Source organism: Python bivittatus, unplaced genomic scaffold (genome assembly GCF_059951505.1).
Source record: "Python bivittatus isolate LINGU-HERP-01145 unplaced genomic scaffold, Pbiv_v1 ctg000020_np1212, whole genome shotgun sequence".
Taxonomy (NCBI): Eukaryota; Metazoa; Chordata; class Lepidosauria; order Squamata; family Pythonidae; genus Python; species Python bivittatus.
In genome coordinates this window covers 94,279,966-94,304,468 of record NW_028277030.1, presented here as the reverse complement: position 1 = coordinate 94,304,468, position 24,503 = coordinate 94,279,966, and the positions used below count along the sequence as shown (strand labels likewise).

General features: G+C 37.7%; 1 long non-coding RNA gene across 1 annotated transcript in view; it reads right to left on the bottom strand.

The window, feature by feature from the left end:
* Window positions 1–24,503, bottom strand: part of LOC112541512 (uncharacterized) — a 26,308-nt gene extending 1,805 nt beyond the window's left edge. Inside the window, exons 1-3 of the long non-coding RNA XR_015796718.1 lie at window positions 24,355–24,503; window positions 15,753–15,810; window positions 909–971 (exon numbers count right to left, since the gene is read on the bottom strand). This is a non-coding gene — a long non-coding RNA (uncharacterized LOC112541512). The remainder of the gene's footprint in view (window positions 1–908; window positions 972–15,752; window positions 15,811–24,354) is intronic.

Here is a 24,503-nt window from a genome sequence, read left to right as displayed (position 1 = left end):
GGTAAATGCACAGGATAGGCTAAAGTGTTAAGTATGTACACTGCCTTGAGTTGTCCAAAAAATTAAGGCAGAATAAAAAATAAATCTGAACAAAAGATGGTCTTGGAGATACACAGGAACCAAGCTAGATGAGGCTTTACAGGACAAAACTAGTATTTTGAATCAGACCTGGAAGTTTATTGGTAACCAATGCAGCAACCAAAGCTCTGGAGTTACACTGCTACACTTGCTTATTCCCACTAGCAGGTCATTGCATTTTGGACCAACTGCAGTTTCCAGTTAATCTTAAAAGGCAGCCCCATGTAGAATGTATTGCAATCTGAATGCATGGTAAGAAGGGTGTGAATCATTGCTATAAACTAGTCCAAAAGGGCCTACAACTAGTACACTAGCTAAGGCTGGGCAGAGGCCCTCTGGTCCCAGCTTCCACCAGCTGTTCAAGCAAGAACTCTGAATCCGGGAGGATCTCAAGTCATGGATCTGCTTCATAAGGAATGAATTTTGAGACTGGAACAAGCCAGCTCGGTCACTTGAGAATAGTAACTCACTGTCTTGATGGATTTAATTTGAGCTTGTTTTGTCCCATCCAGCCTCTAAGCACCAGGTAAGGATCTCCATAACATCCAGTCCAGTCTGAGGTGGAAAAGTACAGTTGAATATTATTAGCATAGTAATCACAGCTCACCCCAAACCAATGGATTCTCTCCCCCATTGGTCTATAGATGGTAAATAACAAGTGGTGGGGCTCATATTACCAAAGGTTCTTATCCACCTCAGAGTCCTAACACTCAAAAGAATTACAGATAAACTCACAAGATGTTATCTGAATCAACTGCTCAAGTAGTATCTAACTCAGACCAAATTTGAGTAATTTTATCTGCAAAGAACCTTAAAAGCCTGCAAGATACCTGCTTTTTTTTTCTTCTTCTGAAGGGTACAGATATTCTTGAATAAGTATCCTGGACAAGAATCTGGAGGTGCAAAAATCATGCAAAAGTATTTATGCTTAATAATTTTATCACCATAATTACCTTATCTGATCCCAAACTACCATCAACCCAGCTATGAGAGCGAAGTGTTTGGACAAGGCTGCTACCAGGCAGTAGTAGAGACAGTACACCACCAACAGCCCTAGCTTGCCTCTCAGGCCCAACTTAACATACAAGTACTCACACCAGGTTACCTGCAGGGTGAACACCACTGGTTACAGACAAGGTCTCATGCAAAATCACCACCATGCTCTCTCTGCAGCATGAAAATCACAGTTATAGCAGTATCTGGACAGGAACACAGGAGATTTGGACAAGGCCCTGTCCTTGTCCAACCAGGACACATCCACTTGTTTGTTTACCACCAAACTGAATAGGGATTCACCCTTATTGCTCACAGACCTGGCATTAACCAGCAACAATTGGTGACCAAAGTACCCAATTGGATCCCTAGATCCAACAAAGAGGCAGATAGACATGAGTGTGGATCAGCACAACTGCATGATCCTCTTCTGTAACAGCCTCCAGTGTCTCCCATTACATTGCCTATAACTATGCATATGTTTCCCCACATTCTCTAACCTTTTTACATATAATTTTTATTTTTATTAAGTAAAAAACAAAAGGAAAAACAAAAAAGGGGGAAGTTATAGAATACATAGATGCATATGATTACATACATAGTAGAGTAATCCCTGATTTATCTATGTTGTTACTTATCTTTTTTAAAAATCAATATTATTATTGCTGTTGTTATTTGTTTACATTTGTTATGGCCTCCCAGTAGACTCTGGGCTGTTACAAAATCTAAATAAGCAGTTAAGTTAAAAACATAAAACAGACAACCCAAACTAAAAACTGCCATAACAATAAAACACAACAGGGGCCCCACAAACCCATTAGCCCTAGGCCTAGAACTAGACCCAGGTCTTATGGGCCTTCTGGAACCCCAGGAGATTGGGCGCCATATGTATCTCTGGGGGGAGGCCTTTCCAGAGGGCAGGGGCCACAACAGAGAAGGCACACTTCCTTGGTCCTGCAAGATGGCAACGTTTAATTGATGGGACCTGGAGCAATCTACTCTGCCTGAACATACTGGGCGAGCAGAAACAATTGGAGGTGAGGGCTGAAGCAAGAATTCAAAGGGTGAATAACTGTATTCAGTTATTAAAATAACAAAACAGAAAAAAATTCTATAAGAAAAAAAACTTTCAAGCAGACTCCCCTTTAGTTCTTCGTTTCTTTTTTTTCTCAATATAGAATTTTTATACTATGCTTTTATGTTGTATGTGAGGGAGCCATTTCTGCTTGAATTTAGTTAGATTCTATTATGAATATGTACAATGTACATTTTTCCATTGCCACATATTCCCCATTTTTGGTCTTTCAATCTTGTATTTTCGGCAAGGTTTCTCTTTTCCAATGTTGTGCCACACTGATTCTTGATCCTGTCAGCATATAACTTCATAAGTTATTATGCTTTTCATTTATATTCTCTGGGATCATGCTTAACAAAAATATTTATGGTTTCAATTCAATTCAAAATTTATTTTTGAAATTTTCTGGATGTTTTGGTATATTTCTGTTGAATACTTTTCAATCATTTTGCATGACCATCGCATATGATAAAATGTTCCTTCTTTGTTAAGGCATTTCCAATATTTTTGCTGTACAATTTTTCCATCTTGGCAATAGTTGAAGAGTTATATACTATTTACAGTACATTTTATACTAATTTGCCCTCTGACTGTGTTTTGATGTAAACTGTATTGATTTTTTTCCATAATTCTTCCCATTGTTCCACTGTTACAGTATTACTTCTGTAAAATTTTGCATCCATTTTATATGGCAGGGAAGGTATGCTACGCGTTCCATCAGCCAGGGACTTGCATTTGGTGAGTCCCAGGAGGTGGACCTTCTCTGCCATGGCTCCCTCCTTGTGGAACATTCTCCCTCCTGAAGTTAGGCACACCCCTTCCCTCCTGTTGTTTAGGAAGTCTCTCAAGACCTGGCAATGTTATCAGGCCTGGAGGTCTTTGGGAACCAGAGACATTCTTAGATGGCTCCACCGTGATTGATATGCTTGCTTTCTCCCTGAGCTTTGTATATTTTTAAAATATATACTGTATTGTATATATATATAATATAAAATGTATATTTTAATAATTACTTTTTATCTTTTTACTAGACAACCTGTGATCCGTTGGATCATCGTTTCAGAGATATTTCCTTACCTAAACAGAGAAACAGAATGACCAAGGGCCAAAAAGCAGCAGGAGTGAGCGACTTGCAACTTGCTGCTAGCAGGAAGCTGGCAGAAGTCTTCCTTCCTTCCTCCCTCCCTCCCTGCCTCCATTTCCACATATAATATAGGCTTGCACCATTTGCTCTCCCCTCACGACCCTCAAGAGAGCCCTGGTGAAGGCTCCTCCCCCTCCTCAACTGTCCCGCGGAACTGCCTGCCACATTGCTGGGGGGAGGTGGAACAAAGGGAGCCACAGACCATAAGGAAAACTGCACCCCCACTCCTCATTCCAGTGTGTCCCCAAGGGCCCCCTCCCTCAAGGGAGGAACAGGGCTCACCCATCGACCACCGGCACCCCCCAGCCAGCCCTACCTCACTAACAGGCATCCAAGTCACTCCCTCATCCTTCCCTCACCACCAACTGCCATTAAGAGATTTCAAATTTCTGCCTCAGTTCCAAAGCAGCCAACTGCCACTCTCCTGTCAGGCCTTGCCGCTGGTCGACTGGGCACAGGGGACAGAGGAAGGTGAGAAAGAGGTCGGGAATATGCCCATGACGATCACGTGACCTGGGCTGACTACTGCAGCACAGTGCTGAACCAGCCACAAATTTCCGAAATTTCAGTCCCACAGGAGTAATGGGTCCTGGAATTTGGACGCATTCTGTAAGTTAGCACATTTGAGGTTCCTTGGTTCAAAAATTGTTGCCCTATGGGATACTGTTTTGCAGTTGAATGTTATAGACACAAGAGATTTAGTAGTATATAGACAATGATTGTTTTTTATCTATTTGTTTTATTTAATTGTTGTACCCTGCCCCGAGTCGCATTGTGTGAGATGGGCAGCTATATAAATGTGACAAACAAACATGATTTTTTATTTGTTCTGCCTCCCTATCATGTTACAGTAACAGATAAATAAATTACATTGATTCTGTATTAGTGTTTCACACTCTTATACAATCTTTCTGGAGATCCCTACTTCTCTGAAATCTCTTTTTGTTTTTCCAGTTATTTGTAAATATATTAACCATGGTAGATTCCTACCTGTTTCCCACATTCTCAAGCCCTGAGGCTCCACAACTCCACCTCCCCCCTGCTAATCCTGATCAAAACACCCATTTTTAACATTTTCTTATGGCCCTGCCCCATTTTGCAGTGAAGCAACAACTAACAGGTTTTGCCTATTTCTCTATTTCAGATTCCTGAGAGTCTATAAGAAAAGTCTGAATACTCTTTCAACCTGATAATCCATTCAGATTCCACTCTTACATGTTTTTATGGTGTCATTTTTTTAAAAAAACTTTTTTTAAAAAAAATACATCTTTATTCTTTATATTCTGTTATAAGAAACCAGAACCAAAGTAGCCTCAACAAAATATCTTCTTTTCAAACTCCACTAATGCATCAATTGAGAGGTTAGTCCATTAGTTGGAAACCCTAAATTGAATACAGTACTTTTTGCAGAATTAATTTGTATTTAGCTGTCATGCTTACATATAGGCACACGTACACTGAATTTTAGAATGTTCTGATTTTGCCTTAAATTTCATCCTGCTTCTTTTTCACATTTCTCCAGCTTCATTAGCCATATATATATGCTTTTTAATGTTTTGAATAGTTGCAATCGTACTTCCTGAGAGTCAGCATGGTCTAGTTATTACAGCTGACTTAGGCGATTTGGGGCAAGCTCTCTCAGCCTACCTCACAAAGTTGTTACTGTGGGAAAAACTGAGGGAGGAAGACTTATGTGCATTGCCTTGGGCTCCTCTCTTGGAGGAAAGGCAGGATGAAAAACTAACAAATAAATAAGAAAAGTTGTCCTTGTTTAATTAAATAACTGGTACTGCTGACCCAGGCATAGCCAGGAGAGGGAACCCGTGAGAAAAACATCTGTTTTGTTTTGAACAGTGCTAAACAGGGGGCTCCTGTGAATCTCCAAGGTGCATACTGAAGCCACAATGTCTAAAATTAAGAGACTTTTTTTTTAAAAAAAAGGAAAAATATTTAGTTTTGTTATTATAAAATTATAGGAAGGTTGGTTTTTTTTTGTTCTTCTGCCTTCACTTATTTGTAGCCTGTTGAATTGACTTATCACATATATATAGAATATTTTTAGAGAGAGCTACTTTGGTCTACTGGTTAAGACTCCAGGCTAGAAACCAGGAGACTGTGAGTTCTAGTCCGGCCTTGGGCATGCAAGCCGGCTGGGTGACTTTGGGCCAGTCACTCTTTCTCAGCCTGTGCCAACCAATGGATCAACATTTGGTTGATCCAAAAAATGCAGACCCTGCACCTGCAGGAAAAATGCTAGGAAGAAAAAAAAGAGAAAGTTATAGAATATTTTTATTGCTGTGTTTCATTATTTTGGCTGTCTTGAAGTGTATATTTGTGAAACATTAACATCTAAAGTCACACAATTATAAGGAAAATCATACAGCAAAAATTAAAATAGGATGAGACAAAACTAGACAATTATCAAAAACAAACTGAAACAGGCATGTTTTTACTTGCCTTCTAAGGGCTAAGAGAAAGCAGCTGAATTAACTGCACTAGAAAGCAAGTTCTACAGCATTAGCAAATGACTTCCAGGCCAGTCTTATTTTCTCATAAGATAAAATTTGGAGCATGGCTTTAGATATTTCTGGGCTTGGCCGGGAGGTTTCATATAAGACAAGATATTTCTGGGTGTTAATCAAAACCCAAATCATTTAGAGTTTTAAATATAAGAACAGACAGAAAACTAGTTCAGGTGTATCAAAGAGATAAGGCATATTAAAAAAACTGTAAGCAGCAAATCTGCTAAATTTTGCATTAGCTGAAATTGCTATACTGTAGTGTCTTCAGAAGCAGATACTGTAGATTGCATTGCAACAGTTTAATATGATTAGGTCCAAGGATGCTGAAACAGGCTCAGCAAAAAGGTTAAATTTTTTAAAGTAGATTGGACTTGACAATGATGCTAAATAAAGGCAGAGCTAAGACCACCACAGCAATGGCACCATATTCTTTGTTGTACCAGGAGAGAAGGACCTTTCTCTGTAGGGAGAAACTGAGCAGAGTATTAATGACTGGGTCATACATCATACAAGGGTATGATGTTGATTCTTTGGCTTAGCATTATACATGAACCAGCCAGTGTAGTTTATAATAACTGTTTTGTGGCTCAACATTTTGTGTAAACCCAGTGTTCAGAGTAAGGAAGATGACCTTGACAAAGATAGGCCAGATCTGTTACCAAAGTGACAAGGGGAAAACAAAGCTTGTCAAAACAAGAAGGCATGCACAAGTGACTCAAGCAGACACCTCCCTAATTCATATAAGTGGGAGGGGAGTAAAGCATAATCAGACTTGCAAGGTTCTGTTATTGTAGCCAATATTAATAAAAGTAGCTTTCTTGTGGAGTTGATTTCTTGATTTGTCTACATAGTGGGACTGACATCTAGACAATTGGGGTTTATTCGGTAAAATATATTATGCAAAGCAAGACTAAACAGAGACCACAATTAAACTTAAAAAAAAACATAATTGAGGTGGAGAAAAGAGGCTGACTGCTATACAGTGAGTGAATTCTACCATTCTTTGATATTCATGATGTTCAATTAAGACCCTTTTTCAATAAAGTTTTAAGGTAATATTGGACTGGTTTGAGCCAATTTCCCCTGGCCTCTTCTACTTAAAATATTACTTCCAAGATTCATCACTAGATTAGTTTCCAGTGGTGAAATAATAGAAACAGATGAATTTGATCACAGAGCGTCATTTAATCGTTGCTGGGAAAACATAACTTTTCTTTCTATGCCTCTGCATAACATGTTCTTCTATTATTGCTCTGTCACCTAATCCTATTTGTATGCATCTGTAGTATAAGTGGGTTCTCTTCCAATCTAAAGAGTCCTCCTATGTATTTTAAACACAAAGTGAGTCCTCTAGGGCTTATATATCTATATATTTAATAGCACATTTTGAAAAAAATGGTTTAACAGAGCCTTATCACAAAGGGATTTATAATCTAAGAATAGACACAAAGTAGAAGAGAATGGAAATGGCTGCAGAATTAAGCAATAAAATAATATTTCAGATTCGAAGCAGAAAACATTTAAAGCAAGAGTACAAGCAAATATTATATTCAGGTGCAGAGGTTTTTTTTCTCCATGATAAGTAAAGTGGCTGTCCATATCCTGTCAGGGGTTTTTTTTTTTTGAGTCAACTTGAGTTGAATCATCTGTCTCTCTGAAGCAGTGAGACAGTGAATGATGGTTCCCATTAATTGTTTAGTCCACAAACTTCCCATTCTACTAATGAAACATTATGTTTCAATGGTGATACACCTATGGGAGGAGTGGGAACTGAAACAGATATGGCCAATGAAGCCTTTTTCCTGGCCTTCCCCATCCCTCCTGATCACATTTCCACTTAGCAATTAGATTCAAATAATGTGAGTGAGTGAATGAGGGATATTTTATGTCTAATTGCTGTGTGTGGTAGGGAGGGAGAGGGAATGATACGAAAAAGATTTAATGAATAAAAATGTTATTGACTTGGGCTTGAAAAGCATTTTGCAACACAAGTTTCAAGTAATGTTAGGAGCTATCTCTTTAGAAGAGCCAGCTTGTATTTCAGAGAGCAAACTTCTTAACATAGTTGCTAGCTCAGCTGCTGTATACAGTCACAATTGCTATCATCCAGCTGTCTCTTATGTCAATGTTGCTCAAAATATAATGGGTCACCCGTTATCTGGGCATGACAGGCGGAAGAAAAAATTATAAATAACAAGTAATAATTTGTGAAGGGCTTATTAGACAGGATATTTGGAAGCGTTTTGAAGCAAGAAGAGATCAATGTAGAATCTGATTGATAGGAAAATAGCAAAATTAAAACAACTGTGAAGGAACAAAATGTAGTTGCATTTCTTTTGTTTAGTGGGATTACCATCAGTGCTAGGATATATAAAAAATTCCCCAAACACTTAATAGAACTAAAGCACAGTTGGAGATGCCACCCTAGTTCCAGACCCTTGAAAAGAAGTGGGGAACATTACTGGGCATCATCTTTAAAATACAGCATTTTCTTCTAAAAAGGTATACCACTTGGATTTCTCAGTCTTTAAAATATATTACAATAATACATTTTATATATTGCATGTGTACAAATTTCGGAACATCCTGTCTCCAAAAGTGTTCAGGAAGCATCTTTTAATCTTCTACTTTCTCAAAGAATCCTAACAATCCTTAGGTATTATAAAGTACAACTTCGGTATGCAACAATGTGCTTTTGTTGTCTCTCAACTATCTTCCTGTCTTCAGGCCCAGTAGAACATTTGAAGTTATGTGTGTATTTTCTGGCAGGGGCGGAAAGGATAATGTTTATTGTGTACTGAACACTTTAATTAGCGTATATGTACAGGCATACCTCATTTTATTCCCCTTCACAGATATTGCATTTTTTTTTACAAATTGAAGGTTTGTGGCAACCCTGTGTCAAGCAAGTCTGTTGGCACCATTTTTCCAACAGATTAGCATTTTTAGCAATAAAGTATTTTTTTAAATTAAGGTATGTACATTGTTTTTTTAAAGATATAATGCTATTACACACTTAATAGACTACAGTATAGCGTAAACATAACTTTTATATGCACTGGGAAACCAAAAAATTTATCTGACTCACTTTATTGCGATATGTACTTTATTGTGGTGGTTTGGAACTGAACCTGTAATATCTCCAAGGTATGCCTGTATATGGATGCTTTCCCAGATCATATATTTGCATGGTAAATAATTATTTGGAAAATGTGTATAGGAAAATAAGCCACAAAAATAACATGTTTAAACAGAAGCTTAGAGCAAATCAAAAGGATCTACAAGTCAGAGCAAGCCATTATTACAGATAATTCACAATGCAGAGCAAAGTATTAAAAAGTCAGTTCTTCTTTCATTTTTATTAAATAGCCAAAGGCTACATCTGTTTAGTTTCAAACATTTAATATTCAATTACCTTCTATCGTAAAGTGGCATGAAATTTGGAGGTGCAAATATAGCAAATTTGACTATAATTTAAATACAATTATTTCTCCAATGTAGGGATGATTGTAGAAAGATAACTTAGGTGCTTGTTGCCTGTTGTCCAGGTACCAGCTTTTGCTGAGCAAATTCAAGGCACCTGGACAGGAGTGAGCAGGTTGTATACGTACAAAAATAATGGGGAATTAATATATTGTGCTCGTTCAAAGAGCTTAATTTCAGATAATCTAACAACTAAAAAGAATATTTGTACTCAAAATATACATGAACAAATTGAAATTAGATACATGCACACACACTACTGATTATTGATCATAGATATTTTCTGTTTTATTTTATTAATTAGTACTAAATATAGTCTTTGTTATTGCATGCACATGCAGAAAATTTTCATGTAATCCATTGCATATGAAATGGACACCAGTGTAAAGCAGCCAGATATTCTTTCTTCTAAAATTGCCATGAACTCATCTTGCAGTTATCCCATTGAGCTGAGCTCCAGTCAGCTCAGTAGGATAATAGTAGGCAAACAAGAGTGATCTAATTGTCTTGGCTTACTTAGAAGAAATATATTATAATATATAATATTAATATAATGCAGCACATAATTGCTTTTAAATTTGTTTGATTTCCATAGTCTGTCACCAAAGAATTATATTTCACCCTGAGATCTTCACTAGATCCTGACACCTGCTGCTGATCTCTTTCCATCAGAGGGAAAATAAGGGTGGGCCTTGGAATGCTGTCTCTGGCTATTTCTGGCCTATCTTATTCTATCTTTCTTATTTTCAGAACAAACAAATCATAACTCAAAGAACTACTTTGGATCTTTGTGCCTCTCTCACTACATTCTTTGCAACTATCTTTTCCTCAATATATAATAGATTGCTCTCATCCTCATTTATTGTAGCACTGTTGTCTTATATGCATTTTCCTCTCATCTATAGCTTCATCACATCATCATTCTACCAAGCATCCTTTTTTATACTTGCCATTAGTATAACTGTAATTCTTTTTACTCTGTTCTAAGCAACTTCCACATTCCCTTTCCTTATGACCATTTTCTATTCATTCTATTGGCAGATTAATTATCTTCTAATACTTCTTCAGTGTTGAAGGCTAGTTGCTGAATGTGATAAAAGCAGTACATATACAGCTTGTGTGAGAATAAATTGAATGCTTAATGAATGCTTCTGAGTAAGCAAGGAGTAAGGCAAGAGTATTTGATATTTCCTTGATTGTTTTATATTTCTGGATAAATACATAAAGAATGTTTGTGGTAATGGTAGAAGCATGATGGTTGGGGATATAAATGTTTACTTTTAAACACAGATGATACTATGTGGTTGCCTGGAAACCCAAATGATTTGCAGTAGATATTAGATAGATTATATCATGCAATAAGGGGAATGGATCTGAAAATTAAATGTAACAAAGACTGTAATTTATATTGGCCAGGAAAAATGAAGCAAACAATTGTAAATTATATATAAATGACCAAAACAAAACAAAAAAACCAAAAAAACCCAACCCAGAACAAGCTGTTGAATTTGTGTATCTCAGTAGAATATTTAGTAAACATGGGGAAATAGATGGAGAAATTTTAAAATGTGTAAATGCTGATAGTGAATAATATGTGGTCTGTTGCAAGAAATAAATGTTAAATGAAAGAAGCTACAATGACAGTGTGTAAGAGTGTGCTTCTGCCCATTTTGTTACAAATAGAGATGTAAAGGGTTACATCCATAGGAGTAAAGATGCTTCAGACCCTACAAGGGCATCCTTGCTGTAGGTGTTGGTGGCTCCTTAAGGAATTACATCTTTTCTTGAATTTGTATGGTAGTTGCACAGGGTCAAGAAAAATGCTTATCTGAGTTCTGGAGATTTTCAGAGTTCCTGTACTCATATGGCTACCATGTAAGCCTAGAAAAAGAGCTGCCAATAGTTACCTTTTGCTGCTTTGGATCTAAAATCTGCGCACTTCTGCAGTTGTGAGAGTTTGCTACATCCAGATTAACATAAATGTAAGTTGGATAGGGTAGAATGGGTTACTTAAGAAATGTGTGTGGTAGAACATGAAGACGTAGGGTCAAGAATGAATGGGCGCTGAATGAATGTGAATTGAATACAACTGAGTGACCAGGACAAAATAAGTATGTTGATGTAGTTTGGTCTTATAAAGACTATGAGTGAAAATCTAATTGCAAAACAAATACATAGAGGAAGAGTGAATAGAGGAGAGGAAGGAGAAGACCAAGGAAGTTGTGGTTGGCTGGGGTTGTGAAGATACTGAAAAAGAGAGAGGTAAGAAGAACAATATATGTAGCTGTGCGGATAAGGTAGAAGCAAAGATAGCTAGTAAGAATAGAAAGGTATGGAGAGGTATAGGAAACAATATATGTCTAAAGTATATTTAGCTATATTTCCTTTGCTTTTTCTTGTTTAATGCCTTTAATTTCATTGCTTGCTATTTCTTACTCCTTTTCTATGCTTTGCATAGTGTGTGGCTTATCTTGAAAGAAAATAGCTTCCTGCATATCTATGGATACACACAAATCACTGGAGAAGTATTTCTCTCTTACAGTAAGGTGATGGCGAGGGAGTCAATATGAGATGAGCAGAGGCAAAGAGAAAAGATTACCATTACTGCTGATGTAAAGCCATGCCTACCAAAGTCTCACTGAATTAAGCTTAGTAGTAATACATCTATGCTTTGAGAGACTGACAGTTCTATTTTGGGTCTTCATACTTAAATGGATTATCCCGATTCAGTTAATAGAGTGTCATCCAGAGGCTCCATAAAAATGTGGTCATTAGCCACATGCATTATACATTTAAAGTTCTTCTGGACACAGCCAGAGATAGGTAGAGGGCAGCTTTCAATTTAATATAGATATCTGGATGATTTGTAGGTGATTTCTCTTTCTCTTCATAATAATAATAGCAGCATAAGACATAGTGGATTCTTGTGCAGAAGTGCTTGGAGCTCTTTTCAGTCTTGGCACCTGAAACAAATTATTTCATGCAAGACTCATGCAATCTCCTGGTTGGAGGTTCTCAAGATCTTGTAAAAAATAAAACAAAGCAAAAAGAACAGTACATTCCACAAAGCTGAAGTCTGCTTATCACTGCCGGTGTCTATGAGACTCGCACGTAGCATTTCATAATGATTGTGTGAACTGGGGAAAAGAAAACATCAAGACCTTTTAACCAGCCAAATCTATTTCTTATGAATATCCAGCATATTATATTAGATACAGGTATCTGTTATTCTAAAGTATCTGAAATTATTATTATTATTATTATTATTATTATTATTATTATTATTATTGCAATAACAACAGTGGATCTTTAATGAGCATTTGGGAGATTCCATTGTAAAGCACTAATTCCATTCCATACTCCTTAGCTTTTGTTGTTCTGTTCTTCCTCTTTGTGGACTTCATTGGCTCTGCCTTTCTTCACTCCCTCTCTCCTGTACAATGATGGTTGTAATGTCACCCCCACCCCCACCCCCGCTTTTCCCAGTACAACCTTATTAGCTATTTTGGAAGAAGAGGCCTTTGAGGGCTGTTGGTGTCTCCATGGCAGCAGTCCAATAATATACCAGATGACAAATTAGGTGGGCGAACAGTTGAAGTGGATTAAGTGCCTGCCTTTGTATAACCCACTGTGATCTTGTTTCATCCCATCAAAGTGAAACCAAGCGTGCAGCAGTAAAAAGTGTGTATATTTTAGTCCTCCTGTTACTAGATTATTGAGCTGTTTAAACTAAACAAACATTTCCATGCTTGTAGGATTTTACATTTGGGACTTATTAGCTTTCTGCCACACAGAAACTCCTGAGCTTAGAGTTCATACGGCTTTCAGAAGTGATTTGGCTACAATTCTCACTTGCCTTTCTGTTTTGGCTTGTATTCCAATCTACTGTTCCTTTTATAAATCTCTGCCTATGGCCAATTAGTTTGGGGACCAGCCCACTAGATTTTGCTATTCCAAGCAGCTGCAAAAACATAATGCTGTGTCATAATGCAAAATATACTAGGCTGCAGTTTTGGAGTCCCATCCAGCTACTTCACTGGTATCTCTTAAAACTTGTGCTTGTTAGGTGAGTCAAAATTGGAATATCTGTTACAGTGATCTGTCTATGAGGGATTTGCTATACTCACAGTCCTAAAATCAAGGCAATGGGTTTGCATTTGTTACATGAGAAAATGGTCTTCAAAAGGTTTTCAAAAGCTGGAGATTTTGAAGGAAGTGGACGTTTTTGAGATTATGCAGCTGCATCAGTCTTGGAGGACCCATAGCTCAGTCCAGGATATCTGGCTTTGTATGCAAAAAGTCCCAATTTCAATCCCTGGGATCTCCAACTAAGATTAGGAAAGAATCTTGCCTGAAAACTTGAAGGCAAGAAATAGATTTCCTTTTGACCTCAAGAAAACTAACAGCTAAACTTGGAAAGAAGAGCTATTAAAGAGGAAATGGTTGAAAGATTTTTTGCAATTTTCTTGGAGAAGCATCTCTGGATAGAGACAAGAAGGAATCTTGTCATCTGATTATTTAGTTTTAATTAACATAAAGCACTTGTAAGCTTTAGTTAGCAATAAATACAAAATAGATTTTGTATGTATATATTGTTTGTGTTATATAGTTTTGTTTTTTTTCACTTTGATTTATTGTGTGTATGCTACTCTGGTTGGCATACAACATAGAGTCACACAGTCTCAGTTGGGCGGCCCTATAAATCCTGAAATAAATACATAAATAAATATAAAATCTTTAATTCTGAGTATGATCGCCCTAGCCTGCTCTTAGCTAGAAGGTGGAATGCCATTCCATCAACATATTCTCCCAGAATTTCCTGTTCCTATTCTAAATCTTGAAGCTGTCCAGTGGCTCATTACTTGTATTACATTGGTCTTCATGAAATCCTAAGCCTAAATTACTTTCTTATGGCTAAGGATATAATCTGAACCAGGAGCAGCTGCCATTTTCAATTAGTATCCAAAGAACTTTAGCATCCAACAATTAACCTTGGTTTCAAATTCTGGTGCTAATAGGAAATGGTGTTTCAGTGATAGGCTTAATTATAGAAAAGTCACTGAACCTTATTAAGAAGCCATGTATTACCATAAGGTAACGGCATCCATGTTGCCATTACTCAGTCTGAGCAGCTATTTTATTTTATTTTATTTTATTTTATTTTATTTTATTTTAAATATTGATAGCCTACCCAGTATTCAGGGGATCTTGCAGAGTGTTGCCATCTATGAGGTAGCTTTAGCTATGTGAACACATTTAAATTTAAACCCTGGAAAGCAACTGCCGGTCAGTGTTGGCAATTTCTATATTCTTGTGTTCTTTTTCCACATCAGCTTGTCTTTTGACTTTTTGGTTTCTTTCTGTTATCACTACCATTTTGAACTGGCCTTCACAGCATTGTTCTCTTCAATTATTCTATATAGCATTTGTGCCATCTGTTAAATTACAGTTATTAAAACTGGCCAAGTTTTCCCCATTTAAACATCCTATGATTGGGAAGCTAAACACCAAAAGAGAATGCACAGCCCCAGAAAGGAAGCTTAAAATGAATCAAATTTGAAAGCCAATTCATGTACAATTCTCTCTTTTAGGGTGATGGCTGGCTGATTGCTTTCAGTTAGTGGCATCTTTCTCAAATCTTGTGAATATATTGTGAAGGAGACATATATTTCTCCTTCAGGCTAACAATGAGGTAATCCCTCTCTGCTAAAATGTAATCTCTCCCAGCTAAGAATGATACAGGGCTGTGGCTGTGATAGGGAACAAAGAAAAATCCCAATAGTCAAGGATGCAGATTTGACCTGCCAGCTCTAGGATGTTAAGTGTTTTCTATATCTCTTTACTGTCATCCAATGGATCTTTTACCTCTGGGGAGATTGCCTCTCTGGGGGATTTGATGCAGATATAGGATTTATATTTCTGTTGGAGTTAAAGCTGTGCTTCCATCTCAACTTAACTTAAATATTATAGAATGCTAATGAAATCATATTATAGAATGCTAATCAGCTCTGGTGATCACTTTCTAAAAGTAGCCAAACCCAAATAAGCACTGCAGCCTTGGAAATTTGTATTGTCTGGAGAAGTAGAGCATAGGTAAAAACCTGAACCAAGGTTGGGGAAGCTCAATTTGAATTAAGATGTACAAGATCCTCACATCTTATTACACAAGTAATATTTAACATATTCAACTACAACTGAAACTTTCACAACATACACAGAATAGTATGTGTACACCATGCAACCAACATCATTGAGAATAATCCTCTATTATAAAGCTGTCTAGTTCTAAGTTAAACTTACTTAGAACTAGATGGAGATAGAGTCATAATGTGAGACAATAGAAACATATTTACATAACATGCTACACCAAGTCTAGCATTTCCCAAAAGTAAGCCACTGATTCAACAAAAGGTAACAATGGCAAATCACAGCCAATAATGGCTTCTTAGATACCTACCATTTGGGCTATTATTTTAGCCACACACCAGAGGACACATCTTGGTTATTTCACATTTCTGTTAAAAACAAAATTAAAATAAATGGGATTGGAGGCACTGCAAACAAGTTGAAAAAAATTCAAACTTTTCTTGTATCTTTTATGTGTATCCCTCTTGTTTCTGCATCCCTGAGAGCAAAATGGAGCACAAATTGCCCTATTTTGTAGCTGCTCCAGCCTCTTGTTTGTTGGGAAGTCAAAAGGAGGAATTAACCATTGATTAACATCTGTCTGGACTGCATGACACATAAGACTGGTTTAGGTAAGTAAACTGATGACCAGGGATAGAAGTTGTGGCTAAAATGTTCCTCCATGCTCTGGAGGTCACACTAGGCCTAGCCACAAGCTGAGTTAGGCTATCAAGTGAACAGCCCAGGGTTCTTGTAGTTGTCTACTGGCAGACTGATAACAGATTGAGCAGACACACAAAATTATGGAGACTACTTTCCATGTGTGATTGCACTAGTTTCCCAAAATGTAATTATTGTTCAGGTGCCCCATAATATAATAACAGTATTGTAACAGTAATACTAATAGTACTACACAATATTTACAATTCTTAGAAAATGAACATAAATTGCATCTTTCATAATTTTGGGAGAAGTGGGAGATATTAGAAAGGTCTTGTCCCTGAATTGAGCACCCAAACACAGAGTGATGGAGAGCTGACGTGTGACTAGTTGGGAGTTGGCTGTTGCTCCCAAGTAGAGAAACAAATTTAATCTAACAGCCCAGCTGTGCTTTGGTGGAAATCAGAAGTATCTAAGATAAAAACCTTTGCCTGGGCTCATATTCTTGAATGATATCTGTGACAGTTCAGCTGTACATATTCTGCCTTGAACCTCATCCTTCCTCTGACAATGTGTATATTTTGAGCCCTGCCAGACCCATGCTAAATACCTTGCAACTCTGAAACTTGCTAGAGATACCAAAACATTTTGCTTCAACTCTCAATGGACCTTGGCCACATCTTTGCTTTATAAGCTTCCTGTTCTAATTACTTAATTTTGGACTAAGCTTCACATTTTACCTTGCTGTGTGAATCTCTACAGGACACCCATGCTGGCTGTTCCTAGAGTTGACACCCTGATGGGATATAATCTCTGTGTAGAATGGAATACATTTTACATCTTCCCCACTATGGTTAGGTAGAATGTATTTGAACTTAAATTACAGTAATTGTTTCTATATTTATATACAGTACACATATAAGAGACCCAGCTTGGTGTAGTGGTTAAGGCTAGAAACCAGAAGACCATGAGTTCTAGTCCCGCCTTAGGCATGAAGCCAATTGGGTGACCTTGGGCCAGTCATCTTCTCTCAGCCCTTGGAAGCAGGCAATAGCAAACCACTTCTGAAAATCTTGCCAAGAAAACTGCAGGTACTAGTCCAGGCAATCGAAGGCACAAAAAGAAAAAAGAAAAAGAGAAAAAAAAATAACCACATATATACATAATTCTATGTATATTACCAAAAATTTGTGTTCTCTTATATTCCCCCTTTTTGGTGGAAAGCAAGAGGTCACCTTTCTTTGAAAAATCCAGAAAAAAACATTTGATGGATGTATTGTCCTTTTCTTGAACTCAGTTCTGGGTGGCTTTTCTGTTTATCACAGTAAATCCAAAGCTGTACTTCCTTTTAGCTTGGTCAAAAAACACACTAACAGTAACTCAGTTGTTAACTCCAGGCAACAAACTATGTATCTATAGTCATGATGTCTGCCTTCTGTTGTTTGTTTGGCTGGCAGTGAAATTTCTTTTCCTCTTGTAATGGATAATATGAAAGCAACAATCCTCACATAACTTGTACCATGATTTTCTTGCTTCCAGTATCTAAACTACTTAATAAAGAGCAATGGAGGGGAAAGGAAAGGGACAGATCTTAAAAAATAGAAGAGTGGGGGTTATATGCTTTTTAAAAATACAGTGTGCAAATATGCTAATGATACTAATTATATAAAAAAAGGTTTTTACACAAGGTAAGTCATATTTCATTCATGTATGGAATTAAAGAGTTTAGTTTATAAGAAATATAGTCACGGGCCCTACAATATGCTATAATAACAAATGTACAGTCTATGACCATAATACTTCATTTATGTCATTTCAGTTCCTAATCAATTCAAATATTCAACTTCCAAAATAACTGTCAACGAATTGGTACATTTGATCCATAGCAACATAGGTTTTATGTGACATTCTTCCCATTATGGAGTTGCAAAATGTGTGACCATTGATCCTAAATTTGCCAATATATTCTACACACACACACACACACCCTGATTAAATCATCATAATTTCTGAGTAACAATCAGATCAGGTAGCAAGTAATGAGAAAGACCTCTGCCCAAGATCCTGGACAGCTGATACCAGCCAGAACTATCAATGTTGGATTAATTAGATAAGCACTCTAGCTAGTATAAAACATTTTCTATGTTCAGATGTTTCCCTTATTAATGATTTTTTTCTGCCAGTTCTGACTGATACATTTTCAAAATAAGGGAAAGGTGTGGAACTGGAAACTCAAATGGCATATCTAAAGAAGGATTTGCAGCAAAGCACTCAGTTCTTCTTCCAATCTCGTCTTAAAGGTGAGATCCAGAGCCTAGAGCTAACTCAGAATCTGTGACAGGCCCCGTTTTGAAATGGTTTAATATATAGCTATCTTTGTATATTTGAGGGGGGAACCTGCTTGAGTAAAATAGTTTATCAAAGAACAGACACAGGTCTTTTGCCTCAGGAATTTATTATTTTTATGTTTTGATCATTTGTGTAATTTCTAATGTCTTTTTAAATGCTCTATAAATGTTGACTTATTTTATAATAAAAAGCTTTACAGCAGAAAAGCAGCATAATGTGCTTAAATAAGTAACTTCATTAATTAATAAGCTTGTACTCCTGGGTTTTTCCAATCTATATTTATTATGACATTTGTGTACCTGATAGCTACCTATTGGAGGAGTGACCCTGCTATAAAAGCAATAAAAAACTAACTGGACAATTAACCTAGCAAAATAGAGGAAGTTTTCTTAAGAATACACACACACATACGCACACACACCACCTTGAAAGCATTTATGAATAAAGTTTTTAGAAGAGTTCACACAATGAACAGTATCTGATATACATTTCAGTAAATTTTTACACCCTGAAATTTTAGATCATTTTAATGCTGGCTGGGGAATTCTGGGAGTTGAATTCTACAGACCTTCAAGTTGTTACAGTTGAAAAGCATTCTTTTATAGTATGATCTTATACATGACATGTCTACTCAAGAAATAAGTCCTACTGAGTTCAGTGGGGCTTACTACTAAATAAAAGGGTACATGATTTATTTATTTTATCAAATTTATATGCCACCCATCTCACTGTATAAGCAGCCAAAGTCATAAACAATGCCCAGGAATTCATACATTCTACTATACCACCATTGGTCTAATTCACAGGATACAAAGGGTGATTTTTGGTTTAAGATCAAAACAGAAAGGATGAAAGAAATTCAGCGTACCACTGAATTCATGTTCAGCCTAAACTAATGTGGTACCTGAGAAGCTGTAATTGTTGGGCTGTGCAAAGCATTTGAAAGAGGTATTTTGCATAGAGCTTGAGTATGAACTAAGGGCATTTCTTTCTGAAGTATTGAAGCAGGTGTGTCCTTTGCAAAACTCACAGGGCTCCCCATGAGCTATCAGACTTCACACGCTAGCTCAGCAGTAAATCCTAGCCTTCCAGACACACAACTCCTTATTCAGCAATTGCCTTGACTAGGCAGAAGATTCTCTGACACAACTGGGCTAGATCAGAATCTCTACTGCAGACAAGACTGAAGCCTTAAACACTACAGTTGATTGCCCACTCCAGTGCAAAGAAATCCAAACCTTTGGGTATATCTATGCTTCAGAGTTTGAGCTCTAGTTTTCTTCTTCATCCTTCCAAGTTAACAGATCCTTGACTGATCTTTTGATGGCCTTAGAGGCAGCTGAGAGAGTTTCCACTATGGTTCTCTCTAGTCAGGAATCTGACTGTTCTCAGACCTTTTACCGCCTTTTCTATTTTCTTCCTTTCCCTCTCCCTCCGAGTCTAGAAATGCCAGATACTTCTCCACCTCTTTTTTCTGCTGACAGTTGGAGGTTGTTATGCCTCTCCTCCCATCTCCATTTCTTTGGCTGGAGCTGGTGAGGTTTCCCCCCTTTCAGTATCTCTCCTCTTCCCTCCTCCTAACACAGGCCAATAGGATGGAGTTTTACATCAGGTTCTCCCTCCATTCTAGAGCTTTCTCATGTTTGGTTGGGCAATCTCTGTTTCTCCCGTTAGTGGTTCAATCATCATCCATCCTCTTTACCTCAAAGTCAAAACTGCTGGTACATGCAATTACACAGTTGGTCAGAAAGCCTGGGTTTTGTGAGCACATTGCTGTCAAAAGACATGTGGGTTAATGTCCGAAGCTAGAAGAAGGGTTTGATGTTAACGTTATGGATAATATATTGTTACAGTATTTGTGACATCGGATTGGTATTGCATTATTGTTGCTCTTATGTACACAGTTTAGTGTCTTTAGATTAAAGCATTATATAGCTTTTTAAAATAAATAAAAATCTACCACCAGAATGGCATTCAGCCCCCTGTAATAGGTCACTTCTAAAATACCAAGGCCCCTGTGGGGATAGGAGGGGATGGAACTGTTCAGATAATTTGTTGGTCAGAAGTTTGACATGGCAGTAAGTGTGGCATGAAGAAATATAGGCCCTGGCATCTCTTCTAATATTAGACCACCTGAAGTCAGAAAGAAGGAGATGGATCATTTTAAATACTCCAGGTACCTAGCTGGCTGGCTATTGTGACAAAGCTGCAACAGCTCTACCTCAAGGAAAGAGAGAGATATAATTTGTTGTAGTGGTGCAGTTCTCCCTATATTAGGAGAATGAGGAGGGAGAAGACACGTCCCCCACCCTGAAGTCCATCCATCCAAGCCTGCATATACAGCATAGGTCCTGGATTTACTGAGTATGGATTTGATCAATTAAAAAAGGAGTTTCCTTCCAGCCTCAAGAGCTTCACAAGGCAAACCAAGTATCCGGGGGGTGGGGGGAGTGACATTTTTCAAAGTGTAGAATGAAGTTTGGAGGACAGTCATAGAGTAGGAAATATTTGGGTTTATGCAGTAAAATATTGGCCTGCTTGTTTTGCAAGCCAGAAATATAAGAGATATAAATATTAAAATGAGAAAAAATACCCATCTAACTTAGTGCCATGTGGGCTGCCAAAGGTTTGTAAGTTTTCAATCTTCCTTTGATCAGTCTGGACCTCTATAGGCTATTCCATGCCATTGAGGAGGCAGTGACAGTGCTGAAAAGTTTCTTTAAGAGCTAAAATTGCCTTGTTAAAAACAATTATTTGGGTGCTCAGAAGTAATGTGCAATAGAAGTTGTCCTTAAGCTCTGGAGCAGATGGTAGCAGTACAGTTCCTAAGGGAAAATAACTGCATTTGCCAGTACAACAAAGTGGTAGGTGGGATCTAAATGATGGAAACTGGTCTGAGAGGTGAATGCCTGTCTGAAGGAAGGCTTCTTGGGTATCAAAACTCATTTTAAAAAAAAAAATCTCTTCTTGGCAAGATGTATCAACAGTATCATCAATGCAGTGAAATTAGAAATAAATGTACAGTAAAATGAACAAAGCCTCTAAAATGTTGTACATTCCAGTAAGTGGAGCAAGGTACTCTCAAGAATGGATTCTGCCTTAACTAGACTCATCTGAATTCATTTCAAAAAAATATTGTAGCCCCAACTGTTCATTATACATAGGCCAAGTGTGCATTTTTGTAGCTTAAAAGCTCTAGTAATGAGGTTGTTGAAGAACTGCTTAAATTTGGATTTTGTAGAAGCCAGGATCCATAGAATAAATCAGTAAATTATCTAGATACACAATCAGAAAGCTCATTCAAAAATCATGGAAAAAAATTCAGAGCTATTATCAGCCTCAAGATCATTACTGTACTGTATACCCAAACTTCAGGTAATGAGAATCAAAGGCAACTAAATATTCATGACCTTCTTTCATGCAAATCGGACTGTCTGAGGACCTATTTGGAAAAAAATACGTGCTTTTTGTAGCCATTCCAGGAATTCCAAAATGAGATTAATAGGGTAGTTATCCCAGTTCAGGAGCTGGTAATGATGAGGTACACATAGGGAGGCATCCTTCTGTTAAACAAATGAACAAAAAGTGGGAGCACTAGTGGGAGAAAAGGAAAGGCAGGTAAAGTTTTTCTGTAAAGTTCTAATTGAGAAATCCTTTTAGGCAAGCCAATTATGTATTTGACATCAGTAGAGACCTTTTGTTGGAATCTGAGCTCCAGGAATAACATTATGCAATCAGAAAACTGATGGAGAGCAAGCTAAGTGCTTTGCATTCCCCTTTTCAAATACATCAGCATAAGGAGACTGCTGTTCAGAAGGTTCCATTCTCAGCAATACTCGCAGAGTCTTGAGGGACTGACACAGAGACAACTGGTTGTGTTAGATTCTGTCCCACCTACTGAGTTAACTGGTCCATCTGTGTTGCCACATGGTTGGAATGCTGGAGTAACATACTGGCAACTTATCTAGGGTTGTTAGGGGTCTCTAGCCATAGTTTAATATTTGATCTCTAGACAAAGACTCTCATCCCCTAGCAATGGGAGTTGGAGTTGGCAAACAAGTCCACAACTTTCTCTAGTTCCCTGCATAAGCATGTAATGTGCAAGATTTCTTATGTGTCTGACAGTGAAGCAACGTTTCTGTGCATGTACATACATGCATAGACACTGGTGGAAGCATCTGAAGCAGCCATACAGTTCTTGCAAAGAACACAGCTGCTTTAACACCACAGAGAGCTTCTTCATTTGTACTAATGCACTTTGCAAAGCACCTCTTTCAGATGTTTTGCATACCTTTATTCAGCTCTGATGAACCCACAGCCAAGTCTTGGGAGAATCTGTACAGAAAAGAAGCAGTACTATCTCCCAGGCTCAAGGTCATCGGTGTAGATAGCTATCAGCCTAGAGGAACCAATCAACTGACTGCCCATCTTAACTTAGGCTCCTTTGTCTCCAGTGCCAGAATAGTAAAAAATGCTTCAAGTACAGGTTACACACAGAACCACTTCCCATCAAGAAGATACAGAGCTTGAATCTACCACCAGTCTGAAGTTTCAGCTCAATACAGCACCCTGCCTGGTATCAAGATTTTTATCTGAAATATTCTGAGGATCTGCAATTGTTTTCAGTTTTTAGGTGCCCCAATACCTGTTCCCTTGATCTTTACAAGTATTTCTTCTGCCTGCTCGCCTCTGTCTATCAGTTCAACTCCACTTATCCCCAGAACAATTTGCCTCACCTTTGCAGACAAAAATGGAACCATGATTTTAAGTATGCAAATGTTAGAATAGTAGTGTTCCTTCTGTTCCATTTCTGATTTCACTTGTGTTCCAAAATCTTAATTTTCAGCAATTTATAGGAAAACTCTGAAATTATTTGGAGAAGAGTCCACTGGAGTTGGACAGCCAATAAATTTAAATAAATAGATAAGTAAACAAACAAACAAACAAATAAATATGTGGCATCCATGAAACCAACCAGCTTTCCAAAAGTGGCTAGGGAATTATATGGTTGAGCCTGTTGATTATATAGAAAATAGGACAATATTTTACACTTCCAACTTAAAAATATAACTGTAAATTTACAAAGACTAATAGGATGGGCATTTCTGGATTATGATATATGGCATCACAATATAGCTTGATTCACATAACATGTGCAATCAGTCTATAAGTTTCTGGATGAAGACTGTGCCGACTGAGTGTTCAACCAATATATCAATATTAAACTAATGCCATATAAATGTTAAATATTTAAGTAATTACACCATTCTTGCTGCTCTAAGCCAAAAAGACCCTCAGAGCAACCTATGCTTGATCAATAAAAAGACTGTCTCTGCCTGCAAAACTATTGAAGTAATTTCACCCTCCAACATAACATTCTTGTGAAGTTTCTAGGTTTCAACTGCTGATGTGATTTGGAGAGAGAGGCTCCAGAATAGATTATACTGAATACAGTAAAGCAAACTGTTAGGTGCTGAATATTAACAGCATCGTTCTAATAATGACTTGTAATTATTTAAGACCTTTGCTATGCAATATCTTATATTCCTTTAGTATAAAGGGAGATGTAAAGAAATTTCTTTCTCCATCCCTTTTACAAATTGGAAATTGAGCTGGCTACCAGAGACTGCCTTAATTTGGTGGCTTTCAGGTGCTGGACTAGAACTTCCAGTACCCACTGCTAGCTGCACGCGTTATGGGCGTTGTAGTGCAACACAACCGGATGCACCAGTTCCAGGAATATTGAGCGGCTACATTATTTTCCGGGGATCCACGTTTTCTGCGTTCTAACTCTCGAGCGGACCGCGCAGACCCCTAACAGCGATTCCCACACGCGCTTTTTCGCCCCCTCCCTTCGGCAGTCCCCCCAGGTGGTCCCTATTCTCCCCTCGAGGTGGTCCCGCCTCTTTCTCTCGCAAGCCCACCTCTTCCTCTAATCTTCCCTTCACCTCAGAGACACAAACCCCCAATCAGGGAGGCCAGATGCCATCGCCACGGCAACTTCGCTGGACCAATCTTAAGTGATCCCGCCCGCACCTTCCATTCACCCAATTGAGAGGAGGCTTTTCAGAGC